This window comes from Suricata suricatta, chromosome 2 (assembly GCF_006229205.1).
Source record: "Suricata suricatta isolate VVHF042 chromosome 2, meerkat_22Aug2017_6uvM2_HiC, whole genome shotgun sequence".
Taxonomy (NCBI): Eukaryota; Metazoa; Chordata; class Mammalia; order Carnivora; family Herpestidae; genus Suricata; species Suricata suricatta.
Genome location: NC_043701.1, coordinates 22260842 through 22279306, shown reverse-complemented (window position 1 = coordinate 22279306; position 18465 = coordinate 22260842). Strand labels below are relative to the sequence as shown.

Here is an 18465-nt window from a genome sequence, read left to right as displayed (position 1 = left end):
GACTTTGCTCTCACTGTTCATATCCCATTGTTCACTAAGTCCTTTCTTTGCATGTTCACCACCTAGATATTTACCACATGCTTTGCCTCCCCATTGTCTTAGCTCGGGTGCCCATGAGTGCTTCCTCAGGGACCCTGAATTAGTTGCCTGACTGCCTTCCAGCCTCAGTTCTCACAAACCGTTCTTGAACCATCCAGTACCACTTATTTTAAATTAGCAAGACAATAAATACACCATCCATAAATTGTGTACAAATACAGTAGATACTGACTGGAGTTTTGGTTATTAGCTCTTGACCACTCTGCATATACTTGATTTTCAGTGATTGGTCTCATCCCCGTTTTACCAGTTTTTATTTTCATTTTTCCATAATCTATATAAATAATTGGGACTTTCATACCATTTAAAAATAGATTTTATTTTATTAAATGTTTTTTATTTATTTTTGAGAGAGAGAAAGAGACAGTATGAGGAGGGCAGGGTCAGAGAGAGAGGGAGACACAGAATTTGAAGACAGGCTCCAGGCTCTGAGCTGTCAGCACAGAGCCTGAGGCAGGGCTCGAACACAGACACTGTGAGATCATGACCCGAGCCACCCAGGCGCCCCTAAAGATCAATTTTAAAACAATTTTTATAAAATGATATAAATCATTACAAACAAAAGTAACGTGCACAATTCTCCCTTTTCCTCAAAAATTTTTTTTAACCTGTTCTCTTTCCATCTGTTAAAAGTGAGACTGTAGTTAGCTAAATCATTTAATCTGGCTGAAGGAAAACCATGACACCAGTTGCCAATCCTGGTGCTCACGGAAGACATCGCTTCACAAGACATGGCTTTGGAGACATCATGCATATACTCCTGCGCCTGGGAAGGATGCCATGAGGCCTCTCGGCTTTAGAGGCCAGTCCTCAAAGGAGCTGTATCCTTTCAGGCAGGGATGGTGGGGGGATCAGGAAACATTGTAGAAAGCCTGGGGTGGGTGACTGCAGGTGCAGTTTTGAAAAAGTATTTCAGGGGCACCTGGGTGGCTCAGTCGGTTAAGTGGCCGGCTTTAGCTCAGGTCATGATCTCACAGTTCATGGGTTTGAGCCCCGTGTCAGGCTCTGTGCTAACAGCTCAGGGCCTGGAACCTGCTTCGGATTCTGTGTCTGTGTCTCCCTCTCTCTAACCTCCTCCCCTGCTTGCACTGTCTCTCTCTATCTCTCAAAAATAAAAAACACTAAAAAAAATTATAAAAAAGGAAAAGTACTTTAACATGTAGATTTATAATTGTTTAATGTGTATATATTTTTCAGAGAGGTAGAATGAGTGAGGGAGGGGCAGAAAGAGAAGGAGAAGGAGCATCAGAAGGGGGGCTCTGCACCGGCAGCAGAGAGCCTCGTGTGGGGCTTGAACTCACGAACCAAGATATTATGACTTGAGCTGAAGTCCGATGCTTAACTGACTGAGCCACCCAGCTGCCTCCAACGTGCATATTTATAACGCAAATTTATCATAATACAAACTCACTGCACCCTGAGTAAAAGCCAAATTTTGGCTTGAAGATACAGACGTAATAGTGTGGGATAGCAGTTGAGGAGCCCAAGCCAATAGTATAGACCGCGCCGCAGGACACAGGCTAGGCCTCTGCCGGAACGAAAGGCGCGCTTGACTGGGGGCAAGAGATGTGGGTTTGAATGTCGGTTGTGCCACTAACTAGAGACGGGACTTCGAGTAGTGCTTCGTTTAACTCTTCTGGGTCTCAGCTAACTCTCTAAAACGAGAAAAATCAGACTAGATGGTCTCCAAGGTCTTAATGTATTTTTAACTTTGTTTCTGGTTAAAGGAAAGCTCTGTGTGCAGTTGAGTCTGACTAGCTATCAAGATAGAAGGATACAGGGGCTCCTGAGTGGCTCAGTCAGGTAAGCATCTGACTCTTGATTTGGGCTCAGGTTGTGATTCCAGGGTCGTGGGATCAAGCCCTGCGTTGGGCTCCATGCTGATCTTGGAACCTGCTTAATATAATCTTTCTCTCAGCCCCTCTCTCCCACTTGCACGCTCTTTCAAAAAAGAAAAGAAAAGAAAAGAAAAAGGATAGAAGGATATAGTTAATGGGAGCCAAAGTGAATTTTGAGAGAACGAGAGCATGAGCCTGGAGGTGGGCAAAAGTGGGGGAGGGCCAGAGAGAGGAGGAGGAGGAGGAGGAGAGGGAGAGAGAATCCCAAGCAGTCTTCTGCACTACCAGCATGGAACCTGATATGAGGCTTGAACCCACAAACCATGAGATCATGACCAGAGCTGAAAGCCAGAGTCAGATGCTCAACCAGCTGAGCCACCCAGACACCCCAGTAGTTAACAAATTCTTTAACCAGCCCTCATCTGGATGTTAAAAAATCAGAAAGGAGGGGAAAGCTTATGGTGAAAAAAACATGTCCCTTGCCTCACCTCTTTTCTTCCCATTCCCAATCTTACCATCTAAAGACAGTGTTTAAAAGCTGTTTCACTGGGGCATCTGGATGGCTGGTTAGTTAAGTGGCTGATTTCAGCTCAGGTCATGATCTCACTATTCGTGAGTTCAAACCCTACATCAGGCTCTCTGCTGTCAGCACAGAGTCCACTTTAGATCATCTGTCCCCTTCCCCCTCTGTTTTTTAATATTCCCTATTTCTGTTTTTTTAAATTTTTTAAGGTTTATTTATTTTTGAGAGCATGAGTGAGGGAGGGGCTTGAGTGAATGAGGGGCAGAGAGAAAAGGGGACAGAGGATCTGAATGGGCTTCTCACTGACAGCCTGATGTGAAAAATTAACTCACTTTTACTGCCTCTTCCTCTCTCCATCTCCTATTCGTTGATATTTATATTATTTTTAGACTGATTAATTAATTTTAAACTTGTAAGAGATAAATTTTTATTTTTTCGATCTGTCAACTTCCTTTTTTAAATTTTTTTAATGTTTTTTAAAATTTATTTTTGAGAGACAGAAAGAGACAGCGTGAGCATGGGAGGATCAGAGAGAGAGGGAGGTACAGAATCTGAATCAGTCTCCAGGCTCTGAGCTAGCTGTCAGCACAGAGCCTGATGTGGGGCTCGAACCCACGAACCGTGAGATCATGACCTGAGCCAAACCCAGACTCTCAACCAACTGAGCCACCCAGGCACCCCAGATCTGTCAACTTTCAATATGGTTTCAACTTGTCATTTTGTAAAATGATGTGGGTACCCCTTCACTTACTTCCTTATTCCTATGTTCTACCTTCTGGGGGCCATGCCTTCCTTTTTCATTGTCAAGATTGGTATTTTCATTCTGGGCTCCATCCACTGCCAGGTTATGTGCTTACTTTTATGTCTAGATTGCTGTTTTTACTGCATTTACTTTTCCATGCCTGCTGTGATCGCAAGTCCAGAATTATAACTGTGATTAGACAAAGTTTCACGTCCTTTAGAAACTGAGGACATAATCAGATTTATGTAGAGACTCAGTAAATCATTTATTCAACAGGTATTTATTGAATATTAGAATTGTCATCACAGTGCCATTTATAATAGTGAAAATTTGGAAACAACCTGAATGTTTAGGGAATTAGTAAAATAACTACTGTACAATTTCACAGGGAAATGCTCTGTAAACATTAAAAACTGATGTGAAAATGTTAATCACGTAAGCAATTTTATTATATATTAAATTTTAAAATATTTATAAAATGGTACATACACTTAGGACACCTAGCTCAGTCAGTGGAGCATGTGACCCTAACCTCAGGGTTGTGAGTTCAAACCCCACGTGGAGTGTAGAGATTACTTAAAAATAAAATCTTAAATAAAATAGTATGTACACTGTAGCCTCACTTTTGTTTTTAAAGTGAAGAAAACAAAACCAACCATATAAGAAACTCGGCAGCAGGGGTAAGAAGGATGCTAGAAACATACACCACATGGTTAACTTTGTAACGTGGCCATCTGAGGTGGTAGTGACTCAGGTTTTGGTTTTTCTCACCTGTGTTTTCTCAATTACCTAAACAGTCGCTTCTATAACAAGACATTTTTTAACTAAAAATAAGATAAGAGCTGCCAGTCCCAGTTTTTCTTGGAATGCTATTGCTAAAATAATCTAGGAGTACCTGATAAGAATTCAGTGAGTATTTTTCAAAAAATTATTTTTAACGCTTTTATTTATTATTGAGAGACAGAGCATGAGCATGGGAGAGGCAGACACAGAATCTGAAAGAGCCTCCAGACTCTGAGCTGTCAGCACAGAGCCCAATGCAGGGTTCGAACTCAAACCTCGAGATCATGACCTGAGCCGAAGTCGGACGCCCCAGGCGCCCCTTCAGTGAATATTTAAAAAAAAAAATTTTTTTTAATTAAAATTTTTTTTAATGTTTTATTTGTTTTTGGTACAGAAAGAGACAGAGCATGAGAGGGGGAGGGGCAGAGAGAGAAGGAGACGCAGAACCAGAAGCAGGCTCCAGACTCTGAGCTAGCTGTCAACACAGAGCCCGACGTGGGGCTCGAACCCACGAATGTGAGATCTGACCTGAGCCGAAGTCGGAGGCTTAACCGACTGAGCCACCCAGCTGCCCCAGTGAATATTTCTAAAACAAGTGAAAGGATGACTGAATTGCTGATTCCTAGATCTGCAGTACCGACACTTCTTCCTTCATAATTTTATCCGGAGACTAGTGTTAGTGTAGTCCTCTCCAGAGAAAAACGATGCGTTGCACTGCCCGCCAGGATCTAACAGAGCGCTGTCCCGGAATGCTGGCTGTGTGGAGGCAGGTCCAGCAGGACTGAGGCCCCTCCAGAAGCAGCCAGGCAACAAGTCTATATTTCACAGAAAGCAGCATCTGAAATAAAAGTGTCCTTTGTGCCTGAGATGGAGGGATGTTCCTTCTAGCAATTTCAGTTCTTTCTCCTTCATGGAAACTGAGGCAGCCTCTGATCTTGCTATCCCATGACAACTACTTATTTGATTTTTGGTGATGTGGGGAGCAGCTGTAGACAAATGATTTTTCTGTAAAACAGAGCCAGCTGCGTTCTGACCCGTTAGCAAATGCCAGGGCATACTAAACTCCCCGTCCGCCCGTTTCTAGTCTGTCCACCCTGTTTCTAGTCTGGGGATAGCTTCAGCAACTCATCGGCTTTTTATTGATATTTATGGCTGTTAATAAGCATCTGAATAGTTGCAAATACGTTTTCTAATCCTTTTTATCATTGTCATCAGCATTCAATTAGGTACCTTTTCCCATTCAGGGCGCTCTGATTGACACAGGGTTGTGAGCTGTGAGATGTTTTACAATGTGGATAGACTACATTTCTCTGGCAGGTGGGTCAGCATTAGCTTTATTTTTCTTTATGTTTCATTTATTTTTGAGAGAGAGATCATGAGTGGGAGAAGGGCAGAGAGAGAGAAAGGGAGACACAGAATCAGAAGGAGGCTCCAAACTCTGAGCTGTCAGCAAAGAGCCCGATGTGGGGCTTGAACTCACCAACTGTGGTGAGATCATGACCTGAGCCGAAGTTGGACGCTTAACCAACTGAGCCACCCAGGCACCTCGCATTTGCTTTATTTTTAGCAGAGGAGATCGTAGTATAAAGAAAGAATCTGGAGTGAAGGCAGCTGAGAGTTGTGTTCCTTAGGTCCCCAGACTTTTCGCGAGGCCGCTATCTGGATGGTCATGGACGCCCCCTTCTTATGCTGTGTGACTTCACGATCAGTGGCCTCTGCCTCTTTTTGTTCTGGCACCTGACAAACTGGCTGAAGGCTTCCCGTCGCAAGAACCACTCGATGTCCTCGCAGCTTGTCTTCTCTAGGCTCCCTCAGCCCCTTGGTGTGTTTTTCACTAGAATGTGATTTTGCTTTTTTAAATAGCAATGGCTTCTTAACTTTATTAATTTGGACTTCTATTTTAAGCTCTTATAACTTGGGGCATTAAGAAACACACTAGGGGAATTGGGCAGGTAGGGTCTTCTATACTGGGTAAAAGGAAGCTTTGTTTTTTGGTCGTGAACATCTGTAGGGCAGCTGACAGTCTTTTTTCTACCTTTGCAATGCTGAATTTTCACGAGGGACAGATTGGTCTAAATTTTTTTTTAATTTTTTAATGTTTTTTATTTATTTTTGAGAGAGAGACAGCGCGAGCAGGGGAGGGTCAGAGAGAGAGGGAGACACAGAATCCGAAGCAGGCTCCAGGCTCTGAGCTAGCTGTCAGCACAGAGCCCAACGTGGGGTTTGAACCCACAAACTGTGAGATCATGACCTCAGCCAAAGTTGGACGCTTAACCGACTGAGACACCCAGGTGCCCCTGGTCTGAATTATTGTATAAACCTACTCTGTTAGAAGTTTCTTTAACAAAGCTGTATAATGCCTGTGATTAGAAGCAAGCCATTTCAAAAATTAAAAGTAGAACATAGAGTTGCACTCTTCAGTCTGGTAGCCACAGCCACATGTGGTTATCGAAGTTAAAATCAATTCAAACTAAGTAAAATTTTAATTTTAATGCCTTAGTCGTCGTCGTCACATTTTTGTGGGGTCGATAGCCACATGTGGTTAGTGGCTTCTGTTTTGGACAGTGCAAATTGAGAACATTTCCATCGCAGAAATTTCTGTTGGATGGTGCCCATCTAGATCCTATAGTAGAGTTCATGTATTTTAAAGCATTGGGTGAAGTAGATTCACCCAATTCTTCTTTTCTGTCGAAGGATATTAGTTTCATTTGAAGACTTTGAAGCAATCTGAAATTCCCTGTGCTTTTTTACATTTTTCTTTGGTTATGGCACCCTCTAGTGTTTCAGCTTTGGTATAGATGCCTTATCATGAAGTAATTTGTGATTTGAGTCTAAGAACATTGTAATATTTTGGAAAATTCTGTGTATATATGCATTTTTATAGGGAGGGGGTCTGTAGCTTTCACATATCCTCAGAAGGGTTCATAATCCAAAAAAGATCAAGAACTACTCTTGGATAGAGGTCCTTATTAGGCCCAAACTTTTTTTTAAAGATTTTATTTTATTTTTTGTTTTTTATTTGTTTTTTGAGAGACAGAGAGAGACAGTGTGAGCAGGGGAGGGTCAGAGAGAGAAGGAGTCATAGGATCCGAAGACAGGCCCCAGGCTCTGAGCTGTCAGCACAAAGTCTGACGTGGGGCTTGAACCCACGAACCATGAGGTCATGACCTGAGCTGAAGTTGGACGCTTAACCATGTGAGCCACCCAGGTGCTCCTAAAGACTTTATTTTTAAGTAATCTCTACACCCAACGGGACTTGAACCCACATCTCCAAGATCAAGAATCACATGTTCCCCTGACAGCCAGGCAGGTGCCCCTGGCCAAAACTTTTTTGGTTTGTGATCTATAAGCATTTTTTTCCTAATATAAAAATAAATCATGTAACTTTCCTTTTGGCATTTCTATGCTTTCCTTATATTTCTATGTGGAATTAATAATAATAATAATAATAATAGGTAACACTTACATAGGACTTGTTATATACCATGTGGCTTTTTAAGCCTTTGTACCTATTAACTTATTTGGTCCTCAGTAATTCTATTAAGTAGGTTCTATTATTCTCCCCATTTGAGAGCTGATGAAGCTAAGGCACAGAAGTCAAGTGGAACTTTTCTAAGGTGCCAGTGAATGGCAGGACAAAGACATGGATCCAATAATACTTCAGCTTCAGACTCTGTACTCTTAACCACCTCGCTGTAGGAGTGAGGTTAGGCCTTTAAGCGGGTGTGAGATGGAATGGAGAGGAGACTTTGCATACCCTCGTACACTTTGTGTCCAGTTCTATTATAAGAAAAAATAACAACTCTAAACTGCTGTAAGCCACCCTGGAAATTATAGACAGAGCCCGCTGTGGATTTTCAATAGATGTGTGGAGATCTGTGCAGCCTGCCCAGAACTTAGAGCGATAGATGAAGGTCAAAACGGCCTTTGCTGCCACATTTTCTTTGATTGGTACAGACCCCTAAAGTAGTCTACTAATTGAATGATGATATGACAAATCTTTTTGTTAATAATAGTTTGTCACTATTTATTTCCATAAAAATACATTTATTATATTACCATGATGTTGATTTTAAGGTTTCTGGGATGTTAGACTTACTGTTATAGGCGCACCAAGCTGGTTCAGTCGGTAGAGCATGCAACTGTTGATCTCAGGTGCTGAGTTTAAGCCCCATATTGGGTGTAGAGTTTATTAAAAATAAAAAAAAAAATAGGTAAAATCCATTCAAACAGATACAAGTTTATATTTATATCCCCTGCCTCCGGGTCTGTACCCTCTTCTTCTAAGTGTTACATTTCTCTTTGCATAAGTCATATTACACTCTCTAACTTAGCCTTGTTTTAATGACTCATCAGACTCAGGATTTTTGAAATCAACTTCCATCAGTGTGTGGAAACAAATCCTAGTGGTGGTCTTACCAGAAAATGTCCTTAGCATCTACTTTATTGACAGTATATATCAGTACTTAAAAAAAAATTTTTTTTATGTTTTTATGTCATTATTTTATTTTGAAAGACAGAGACAGAGAGCAAGAGGGGGAGGGGCAGAGAAAGAGAGAGATAGAGAGAGACACAGAATCTGAAGCAGGCTCCAGGCTCTGAGCTGTCAGCACAGAGCCTGAGGCGGGGCCCAAACCCACGGACTGTGAGATCATGACCTGAGCTGAAGTCGGCCGCTTAACCGACTGAGCCACCCAGGCACCCCAGTACGTGTTGTTATATTGACTTATACAAGGCAATATAAAGTTTTGCTGCTTACCAGCACCCTCTGAGTTATTTCTGATGAGGGTACATAGTTTCTTCCCTTTATATCAATCCAGGCCTCGTAAACCATAGGAGGTATTTCCAGGGCATTTAATTCTGGGAATGGGTTATCCAGGGCCTGGAAGACTGAAGGGGCAAAAAGTAGACACCAAGGTAATCCAGATACTAAGAAATACGGGAGGCAGCCACCAACCCCAGGGCTGGAGGGACAGAAGAGAAGACTCTAGGAGTTCAGAGCCACTGCTCCCCCCAGCCCCTTGCCAGCTGGTAACCGGATCTCTGACTGGGATGCCAGGCAGCTGGTACTCACTCACTGGTGTGTGTGGGGGGCACAACTGGAGTTGGGAGATAGAGCTGTCCTCTTTGCTGGAGCAACACTGATGGGAATGAGAACTGCAAGGAAACCCCTTCTCTCTCTTCCTAGTTCACACTTTTGTCTCCCCTTGGGGAAACCTAACAGGAAACTGGCAGGCAAGCCTGGTAAAGGGGGGCTGCCCCAGCCCAAAGCTGGGTACCCAGCACTTCAGCACAAGAATAGAAGGGCTTGGGAGTGAAGGACAAGAGATGAATAGCCATCACAACCGTATAGGGACATTACAGAAACTGTGATGCGGGGTTCTGCTTTAGTAATTAAAACATGCAACCAATTATACACCCAAACATTTATTAAAGAGCAAATATGACAGCTACTATTCAGAGAGACTTGATGGACCCAAGCACTGCCTTCAAGAGCTCACTGTGTTGTTTTGACAGTACTTAAATAGTTAGGACGTTGTGCAGTGAGCTTGTGTTTCTCACATATTAGGTTAACAGCACGATTATTAACTGGATTCTTGGGCTGTTACTAATATGAATGAATATTTACAAAGTTTATCAACATATCAGAATGAAAAATATCATGTGATTGCAGTCATGGAGAATTTTGTTACTTTCAGATGCTCCGAACTAAGAAGTTACTCTTCTGCAAGGCAGTATGGATTCTAAACTTCACTGTGCTGTTCTCTTGATTCATAGAGTGAGACAGGAGCTTGATTTTCTAGCGACAGTTTGCTATAGTGTGTCACGTAAATTCCAAAAAGCTCAATTTGGAAGGCTATCTTCTAGTTATTTTAGAAGTTCATTTTGGTAGAAGTCAAAGTATACACTCATGATAAATCAAGTAGAAGGGTTTATAATAAAAATCAGCAGCCTTTGCCACACTCTTTCCTACTTCCTGAAAAGTCCTACTTTTCAGAGATAATTAACCATTTTATAATTTAACCAGTTTATAATTTAACTATTTTGTTTATGGTATTGTCAAACAATAACTACCGCATAACCCTAAATAATATGTCAATTCCACTTTTTGGTTTATCAGACTTGGCATTTTTGATTTCCTTCTGTGTAAGGAGTACCTCACAGTATTCCCTGAGCCGCTGTCTAGTATTGATGGTTACATCATCATACCGAGTTCTTCCATCAGCTTTTTTATTTTTTTTTGAGAGCGAGAGCGAGAGCGTGTGTGAGTGTGTGTGTGTGTGTGTGTGAGTGAGTGAAGGGGGAGGGGGCAGAGAGAGAGAAAGAAAGAGAGAATCTTAAGCAGACTCCACACTCAGCACAGAGCCTGATGTGGGGCTTGATCCCACGACCCTGGGATCATGACCTGAGCTAAAATCAAGAGTCTGGCTGAGTCACTGAGTTGCCCCTTCCATTAGCTCTTGACAGCATCTCCTGACTCCCTTGCTGCGTGAAGATGGCTCCTAGCCATTCCTCCACTACCCACCCCTTCTCTTACCTCATTTCTCTCCGTTTTTTCTGTGCTTTTACATGGTCATGGTCCATAACCCTTACATGCTATTTTGTACTATATTTAATTTTCTGCGTTTTTACCTATAGTTGGAGTCTGAAAATGGAAAACAATGACCTGCCTACATGACCATGGCTTCATTCTCTCCCCTCCTTTAGAGAGCCCAGTGGTGTGAGAGGGTGTTTTTTTCAAGTCCAGTATCACCCGTGGGCTATTTGAAAGAGAATATTCCTAGGAAGGTCAAATGGATTCTTCTTGTCTTAAGCTCCATTTATTACTCAGAATTAAGCTACATTTTACCCTTGCTCCTTTTCACCTTGACTTTCTTGTGCAGGTTTTTTTTCCTGCTGTGTTGAGATTTTGATCCATTTCTTTACATACTTCCAAGAATCAAATCCTACTGTTAACTTTAGGCTTTTTTGAGGAAGGCTCTTCTGTTGTATGAAATTTCTATCCTAGTTATGGAGTTTAGATTCTGGCCATGTCTGAGATAAATTGAACCTCTTGGTTTTCCTAGACCTGGTTTGGACTGTAGACGCAGCCAGGCCCTGAGACTTTCCCCTCACCAGTTCTTGCAGTTTTTCTTTTGATATGATAATGCTATTGATTAGACTAGTGCTTTCCTTTACATTGAGTTCTACCTTGATTAGATTTCCTGGTCTGCTCTTTATACTTTGATTTTTTTTTAATACTCTACACTTAATCTTATCCATTGTGTGTGGATTAGATTAAATTGAACTCTGTTGGACATGTCATCCAAATTCCGGTAGCTTCCTAGGCATTATTGACTTCAACTACCAGGGTGCTTGGAGACAGGCAAATCCGTTTTTTTGTGCCCTTTTCAGTACCTTTCAGTCTTGCCCTTCCTGCCCCAGAATGGAAAGAGCAGGAACTCCTCTATACCAGACCATTTCTCCCCAAACCCGTGATGATCCAGCTAAGAAAGAGGTTTTAGTAAACTTAATTAAATGCTTTGTTATTGTTTTGGGAATGACTTTCTTGAATGGAGTGTTGACTAATCTACTGGACATCACTGGCTCCGCATATACCTTCATTTGGATGCGGTATTTCAAGCGACAAGTTGTTTTCACCTTGATTCTCACGGCTGTTTGGAAGAGTCACTGATGGATTCATCTACTGGCTTTCCATTTTGTGCGCTCTCATGAAATTATGCTGGAGTTGTGGGTTCTCTACAGTTTCCTTATGTCTAGGAGGACAGTATCTCAGTTGCTAAAGTTAGTATAATAAGGAAGGTCTTTTAAGATGCCAGACTCAAAATCTTTTGCCCACAATTAAGATAACCATATTCTCAGAGCTGGATTTCTCCTATAAAGATGAAGAAACTGAGGCCTAGTCCTTTTAAGACTAGTCAGGAATTGAGTCAAGAAGGGTATGACCATAAAGGGTATGAGGAAATCTGATGTCATCATCGTAATTAACATTGAGCATTTGTATCCCAGGCACCGTTTCCCACTTTATCTGGATGATATCGTTTACTATCATATCCTTTGAGGACAGGTAGTATCATTTTCTTTTCATTTAAAAACAAATGTTGAAATCGAGGCCTGGAGGTTAAGTAACTTGTCCAAAGTGTCCTGGACATCTGGTAATAGCCTGTGCTGTTTTTAAAAATTCTGACTATCTGTCTTCATTTATTAGCATTTCCTATCAGTGTTGCAGTCCACAGAATCTAACCCTGAGTGGACGAAAGCTAAAATGTTTTACTAGAAATGATGACCTCCAGCAGTGTGTGTATACCAGTCATATCTGGCTTTGAACACCCTACTTTAAGTATTATTTTATGAAAACATCGAAAGCATCATTCTCTCTGGTTCAGAGAAGTCTGAAATATCTTTGCCTTTGCTTTTTACAGAGTGCTGAATAAACATGGCTGGAGAGGCTGCAGGGTGGGGTGGGGAGGGAGGTGGGAAGAGCTGAGGCTCTGGGCACAAGCGACAGGCCTGTGAGACAGACAGCCCTATTGATTTAGGCCGCGAACCGCATTCTGCAGGAAAGAATGGAAATCCATTACACCAAGTGCACAGCGGACAAATCCCTTTGAAAAGCAGTTAGATTGCCATCTAATCCCAAATCATTTAAAAACAATTTTGAAGAACCCAGAATTTAAAAATGCCCTAAGTAGTTTGTCTCTCACACTAGAAGCACAGTGAAATGGATGGGAAAACAGTATTTTCATGGTGTTTTCCTCTCACATACATTGTGTTTAATTATGCAACCTAGTGTGTTCAAATTGCATTTGGATATGTGCAAACCTGGGGGGTAGGATCTAGTCCCTTGAATATTCTGAAATACACTAAACTTAGGATATGGAAGAAACCTTACTAGATACCTTTCTTATAAAAGGGGGGGGTAGAAAGAAGAAATTTATTTCAACATAATTTTAGACTTTTTGAAAAGTTGCAAAAATAGGATAAAGATCTCTCATTACCCACATTTCCCAAATGTTAACATTTTACCTTATTTTATTTATTTATTTTTCTCTTATTAAATACATTCTGTTTTGCCAGGTATCTTCCAAAGTTCTTTTTGAAGGAACAATCCTGCAGGCATTATGCCTCACAGAGATACAGGGCTGAGGAGTTGACTCCGAGCAGAAAGAACGTGTGGAGAGAGGGGGTCAAATGGTAGCCAAGTGATTCCTAACCTTTTCGGACTTGAGGCATCATGTGGTTATTTTATTTTGTAATTAAAGTGAATTTTATTTTGAAATACAGAATACTCCTTGAGATAACTGAATGGTCACAAAGTTAAGGATCAGAGTTAGAAGGATGAGTTGTTTTATGTGTAGTGGTGTGCGAGTGATAGGAGGTGATTTAAAGTTAGAGCAAAAAAAATTCTTCTTGGACACAGCACAAGAATATTAAACAGAAATCAAGAGCCTCTGAAAGGTGAAACCCTAGTCATCTACATGGAGCCAGTTGACCTGAAGAACAAAGACATAACAAGATGGGGCTTAAGAAAGCTCTCTGGACGGGTAGGGATGGGGGTAGGCATCTAGGGAAAAGAAAGAAAGAACGCAATCCCTCAGAGAAACCAAGAATTACAGAAGTCTTCAGGAAGGAAAAGGAGAGTTTTACTACAATAGAGAGGAATAAAAATGATAGAAGAATTTTGCATGAATAGTTAAGTATGTTCTTCGTACTTGTAGGCATAAGGATTGTATCTGTCTGGCCGCCTTTCTTTTACTGGTAAACTCTAGATAGGCAGTGCTGGGTTCTGTTGCATGCCGGTTGAATTCCAGATTGGGGGTGGATGGGTGGATGGGTTATACAAGTAGAGATTAAACAGCTTGTCAGTAAGCATCAAAATTTAAAATATATGTACTCTTCACTGGGGAATTTTACTGTTAAGAACTTTTTGATTAAAATTATTTAAAAATTTTAATTCCAGTATAGTTAGCATGCAGTGTTATATTAGTTTCAGGTGTACAATAAAGTGATTTAACAATTCCATACATTACTCAGTGACTCTTAATCCCCTTCATGTATTCCTCCCATCCCCCCCATGCCTTCTGGTAACCATCTGTTTGTTCTCTGTAGTTAAGAGTCTGTTTTCTTGGTTTGTCTCTTTTCTTTCTTTGTCCATTTCTTTTGTTTCTTAAATTCCATATATGAGTGAAATCATGGCATTTATCTTTCTCTGACTGACTTATTTCAGAGTATTGTACTCTTAAAAAAAATTTTTTTTTGAGTTTATTTATTTTGAGAGAGACAGAGACAGTATGAGCAGGGGAGGGGCAGAGAGAGAGGGAGAGAGAGAATCCAAGCAGGTTCTGTGCTGTCAGTGCAGAGCCTGATGCGGGGCTTGATCCCACAAACCATGAGATCATGACCTGAACCAAAACCAAGAGTTGGATACATAACCACATGAGCCACCGAGGTGTCCCTGTACCCCCCCCTTTTTAAACCAAACACTATACAAAGGTTTGTTGTTTTTTTTTTTTTAAGATAATAAGGGCTAGTTTTAGTATTCTGCTCTGTGATGTCATTTATCCTTCATACAGTAGATACACTGGTGTCAGGGATTTTTTTTTTAATTGTGGGAAAATATACATAACACAAAGTGTACCTACGATTTCTTAATGTATAGTTCAGTAGTGTCAAGTACATTCATGTAGTGTAATCTCCAGAATTCCTTTCATCTTGCAAAACTGAAACTGTCCCGTGAGGCAGTCCCTCCGTTTCCCCTCCCCTCGCAGCCCCTTGCAGCCACCCTTCTACTTTCTATGAATTTGACTACTTCAGAGACCTCATCTAAGTGGAATCATACAGTATTTGTCCTTTTTGACTGGCTTATTTTCCTTAGTGGTGCATCTTCAAGTTCATCTATGTGGTAACATGTGTCAGAATTTTCTTTTCTTTTCCTCTCCACTCCCCTCCCTTCTCCTCCCTCCCCTCCCTTCTCCTCCCTCCCCTCCTCTCCCCTCCCCTCCCCTCCCCTCCCCTCTCCTCTCCTCTCCTTTTTGTGGTGCATTTGTTCTAATAGGTCAGCCTACACCGACATACCATTATCATCCCGTAATTCACATTATGGCTTGCTCTTTGTGTTTTACATTCTATGGGTTTGGGTAAATGCACGATGACATACTTTCTACCATTATAATATCACACACAGTAGTTTTACCCCCCTACAATATTTGTACTTCACCTGTTGATTCTTTCATCCCTGGCAACCACTGATTCTTTTACTGTCTCCATATTTTCCCTTTTCCAGACCTTTCATCTAGTTGCAGTCATACAATATGTAGTCTTTTAACATTGACTTCTTTCACTTAGCTGTGCATTTAAGGTTCCACCATGTCTTTTCATAGCTTAATAGTTCTTATCTTTGTAGTGCTGAATAATATTCCATTATCTGAATATTCCACAGGTTAACCATCCACCTACTGAAGGCTATTTCAGTTACTTCCCAGATCTAGCAGTTATGAATATGCTGTAAACCTCTCTTTACAAGTTTTTTCATGGACGTAAATTTTTAGCTTCTTTGGTAAATACCAAAGAGCACAGTTACTGGATTGTGTGGTAAGAATATATTTAGTTTTATAATAAACTTCCAAGCCATTTCCCAAAGTGTCTATACCATTTTGCATTCCCACCATTAATAAGTGAGAATTCCTGTTGCTTCACATCCTAACCAGCATTTGGTGGTATTGGTATTTTGGGTTTTAGCTATTCCAGTCGATGTATGTTACTATCTCACTGTTTTAATTTGCAGTTCCCTAATGACCTGATTGAACATCTTTTCACGTGCTTATCTGCCACCTGTATAACTTTTTGGTGAGGTGTCTGTTCAGGTTTTTTGCCATTTTTTAATCAGGTGGTTCATTTTCTTATGGTTTACTTTTAAGAGTTCTTTGTATGTTTTGGGAAATAGTCCTTTATCCAATGACTTTTACAAATATCTTCTCTGAGTCTGTGACTCATCTTCTCATTATCTTGATAGAAAGTACTCTCCATAGAGCAGAAATTTTTAATGATGTCTGGCTTCTCAATTATTTCTTTCATGGATCAAACATTTGATATTGTCTCTAAAAAAGACACCCTAGCAAAAGGTCACCTAAATTCTCTCCTATGTTATCTTCTAGGAGTCTTGCAGTTTTGCATGTTAAAGTTAGGTCTCTGATCCATTTTGAGTTAATTTTTGGGGTAAAGTCTCTCCAGATTCAGTTTTGACATCTGATGCCCAGTTGTTCTAGCACCATTTGTTGAGGGGACTCTTTCTGGCTCCATTGTGTTGTCTTTGCTTCATCGTCAAAGATCAGCTGACTGTATTTATGGGGATCTATCTCTGGTCTCTCTATTCTGTTCCATTGATTTGTTTGTTCTCTCACTAATTCCACACTGCTTTTGATTACTGTAGCTTTATAATAAGTCTTGAAGCAGAGGAATATCATTCCTCCAGCTTTGTTCTTCTTCAATATGATGTTTCCTATTCTCGGTCTTTTACCTCTCCATATAAACATTAGAGTCACTTTGTTGATATCTATAAAATAAGTTGCTGGGGTTTCAGTTAGGATTGCATTGAATCCATGGTTCAGTTTAGGACCTCTTGACAATATTGAGTCTTCCTCCATGAACATGGAATCTGTTTCTATTATGTAGTTCTTAGATTTCCTTAATCAGAGTTTAGTAGTTTTCCTCAACTAGATCTTGTCCATATTTTGTTAGATTTATACCTAAGTATTCTGTTTTTTGTTTTTTGTTTGTGTGTTTGCCTGCTAATGTAAATGGCATCAAGTTTTAAATTCAAATTCTATTTGTTTATTGCTGGAATATAGGAAAGCAATTGACTTTTGTCTATGAACTTTGTATCCTGCAACATGACTGTAATTACTGATTCATTTCAGGAGGTTTTTTTTGCTACTTTTGGATTTCCTACATAGACAATCATGTCATCTTGAACAAACACATTTTTTTTTCCTTCCCTCAATACACCTTTTATTTCTTTTCTTTGTCTTACTGGACTAGTCTAGGACTTCGAGTTCAGTGTTGGAAAGGAGTTGTGAGAGGGAACATCCTTGCCTTATTCCTGATATTAGCAGGAAAGCTTCTAGTTTCTCAGCATTAAATATTATGCTGGCTGTAGATTTTTTGTATATTTTAAAAGTCAAGAAGTTCTTTCTCTTTTTAGTTTGCATTCCTTCCTTTTAAAGGCTGAATACTATTCTAGTGTATGTGTCTCTATATATATCTCCACATTTTGTTTACCCGTTCATCCATCAGGGAATAGTTGGGTTGCTTCCACCTTTCTGGCTGTTGTGAATAATTGTGCTGTGAAAGTGGGCGTACAAAGAGCCCTTTGAGACCCTGCTTTCAGTTCTTGTACTTATATACCGAGAAGTGGAATTGCCGAATCGTATGGTAATATTTTTCAGTTTATTGAGTACCCAGGATGCAAAATTTTATGTACAAGGATGTTCACTGCCTTGATGTTTATAATAGTAAACATTTGGAAGCAGCCTTGCTATGCATCAGTAGGTGATTGATTACATAATTATGGCACATCCATACAAGGAAGTATATACTGCAGCTGTTTAGAAAGATCTGTATGTTTTGACATGTCAAAATGTCTAAATAGATTGTTATATGAAGAAATGAACTATAAAGTAATATATATAATATGAACCTGTTTTAATTTAATATCATATTATGTATGTATGTATGTATGCTTCAGAAAAAATTTTTTAAGGATAACACACTTCCGTAGGTTGAGGGGGAAGAGGGGACAGATTACAATTGTCATAGAAGTACAAACCTTTATGTTACTACTTTATAAGTTACTGCATCATGGGGCACCTGGGTGACTGAGTCCATTGAGCTTTGGACTCTTGATTTTGGCTCAGGTCATGATCTCACAGTTCATGAGATCGAGCCCCATGTTGGACCCTGTGCTGATAGTGCAGAGCGTAGTTGGGATTCTCTCCCTCTCTGTCTCTCCTCTGCTTGCTCTCTCTCTCTCTTTCTCAAAATAAATAAAACTTTAAAAGAATTACTGTATCATATCAAGGTTTATAAGAAGCACAGTTTTATAAGCAGAATAACCAATTTAAGTGATAGTATTTGGGGAAAAAATAAAGCTTAACTTCCATTAGTCTAAGAAATACGAAGACTTAATCATCCATTTTCTATATAAAAAGTAGCTACTTTTTTGCATGGACCTCAAGTATACTGTAGTATAGAGGTGGAATTTAAGGAAAGGTATTAAGCAGGTTGTGTTTTAGCTTATGGGCAAGTAATAAATTATATCATGTATCTTGAATGTATCATAGATAAGCTGCTATATTACAATTGCCACTTCAGATAGCTGTGAAATTAGGTGATTAACTAGTTGGTACCTAACCTTCTAATTTCTGTATAAGTCTAATTATATGAAATAGAAGTGGGGGTTTTGATTTTTTACTTTGCTTTTC

The 18465-nt window shown here is 40.2% G+C and overlaps 1 protein-coding gene across 6 annotated transcripts in view; it reads left to right on the top strand.

The window, feature by feature from the left end:
* The window catches only part of NRF1 (nuclear respiratory factor 1), a 146777-nt gene that overhangs the window by 32980 nt on the left and 95332 nt on the right, over nucleotides 1-18465 (top strand). The window contains exon 1 of one of the 6 annotated variants that reach the window (XM_029923588.1): nucleotides 1827-1902. The exons of the other annotated variants lie outside the window; for them this stretch is intronic. The gene's annotated coding sequence lies outside the window, so the exon portion shown is untranslated. Of the gene's footprint in view, nucleotides 1-1826; nucleotides 1903-18465 lie in introns of those variants that run through there. 6 annotated transcript variants of the gene reach the window in all.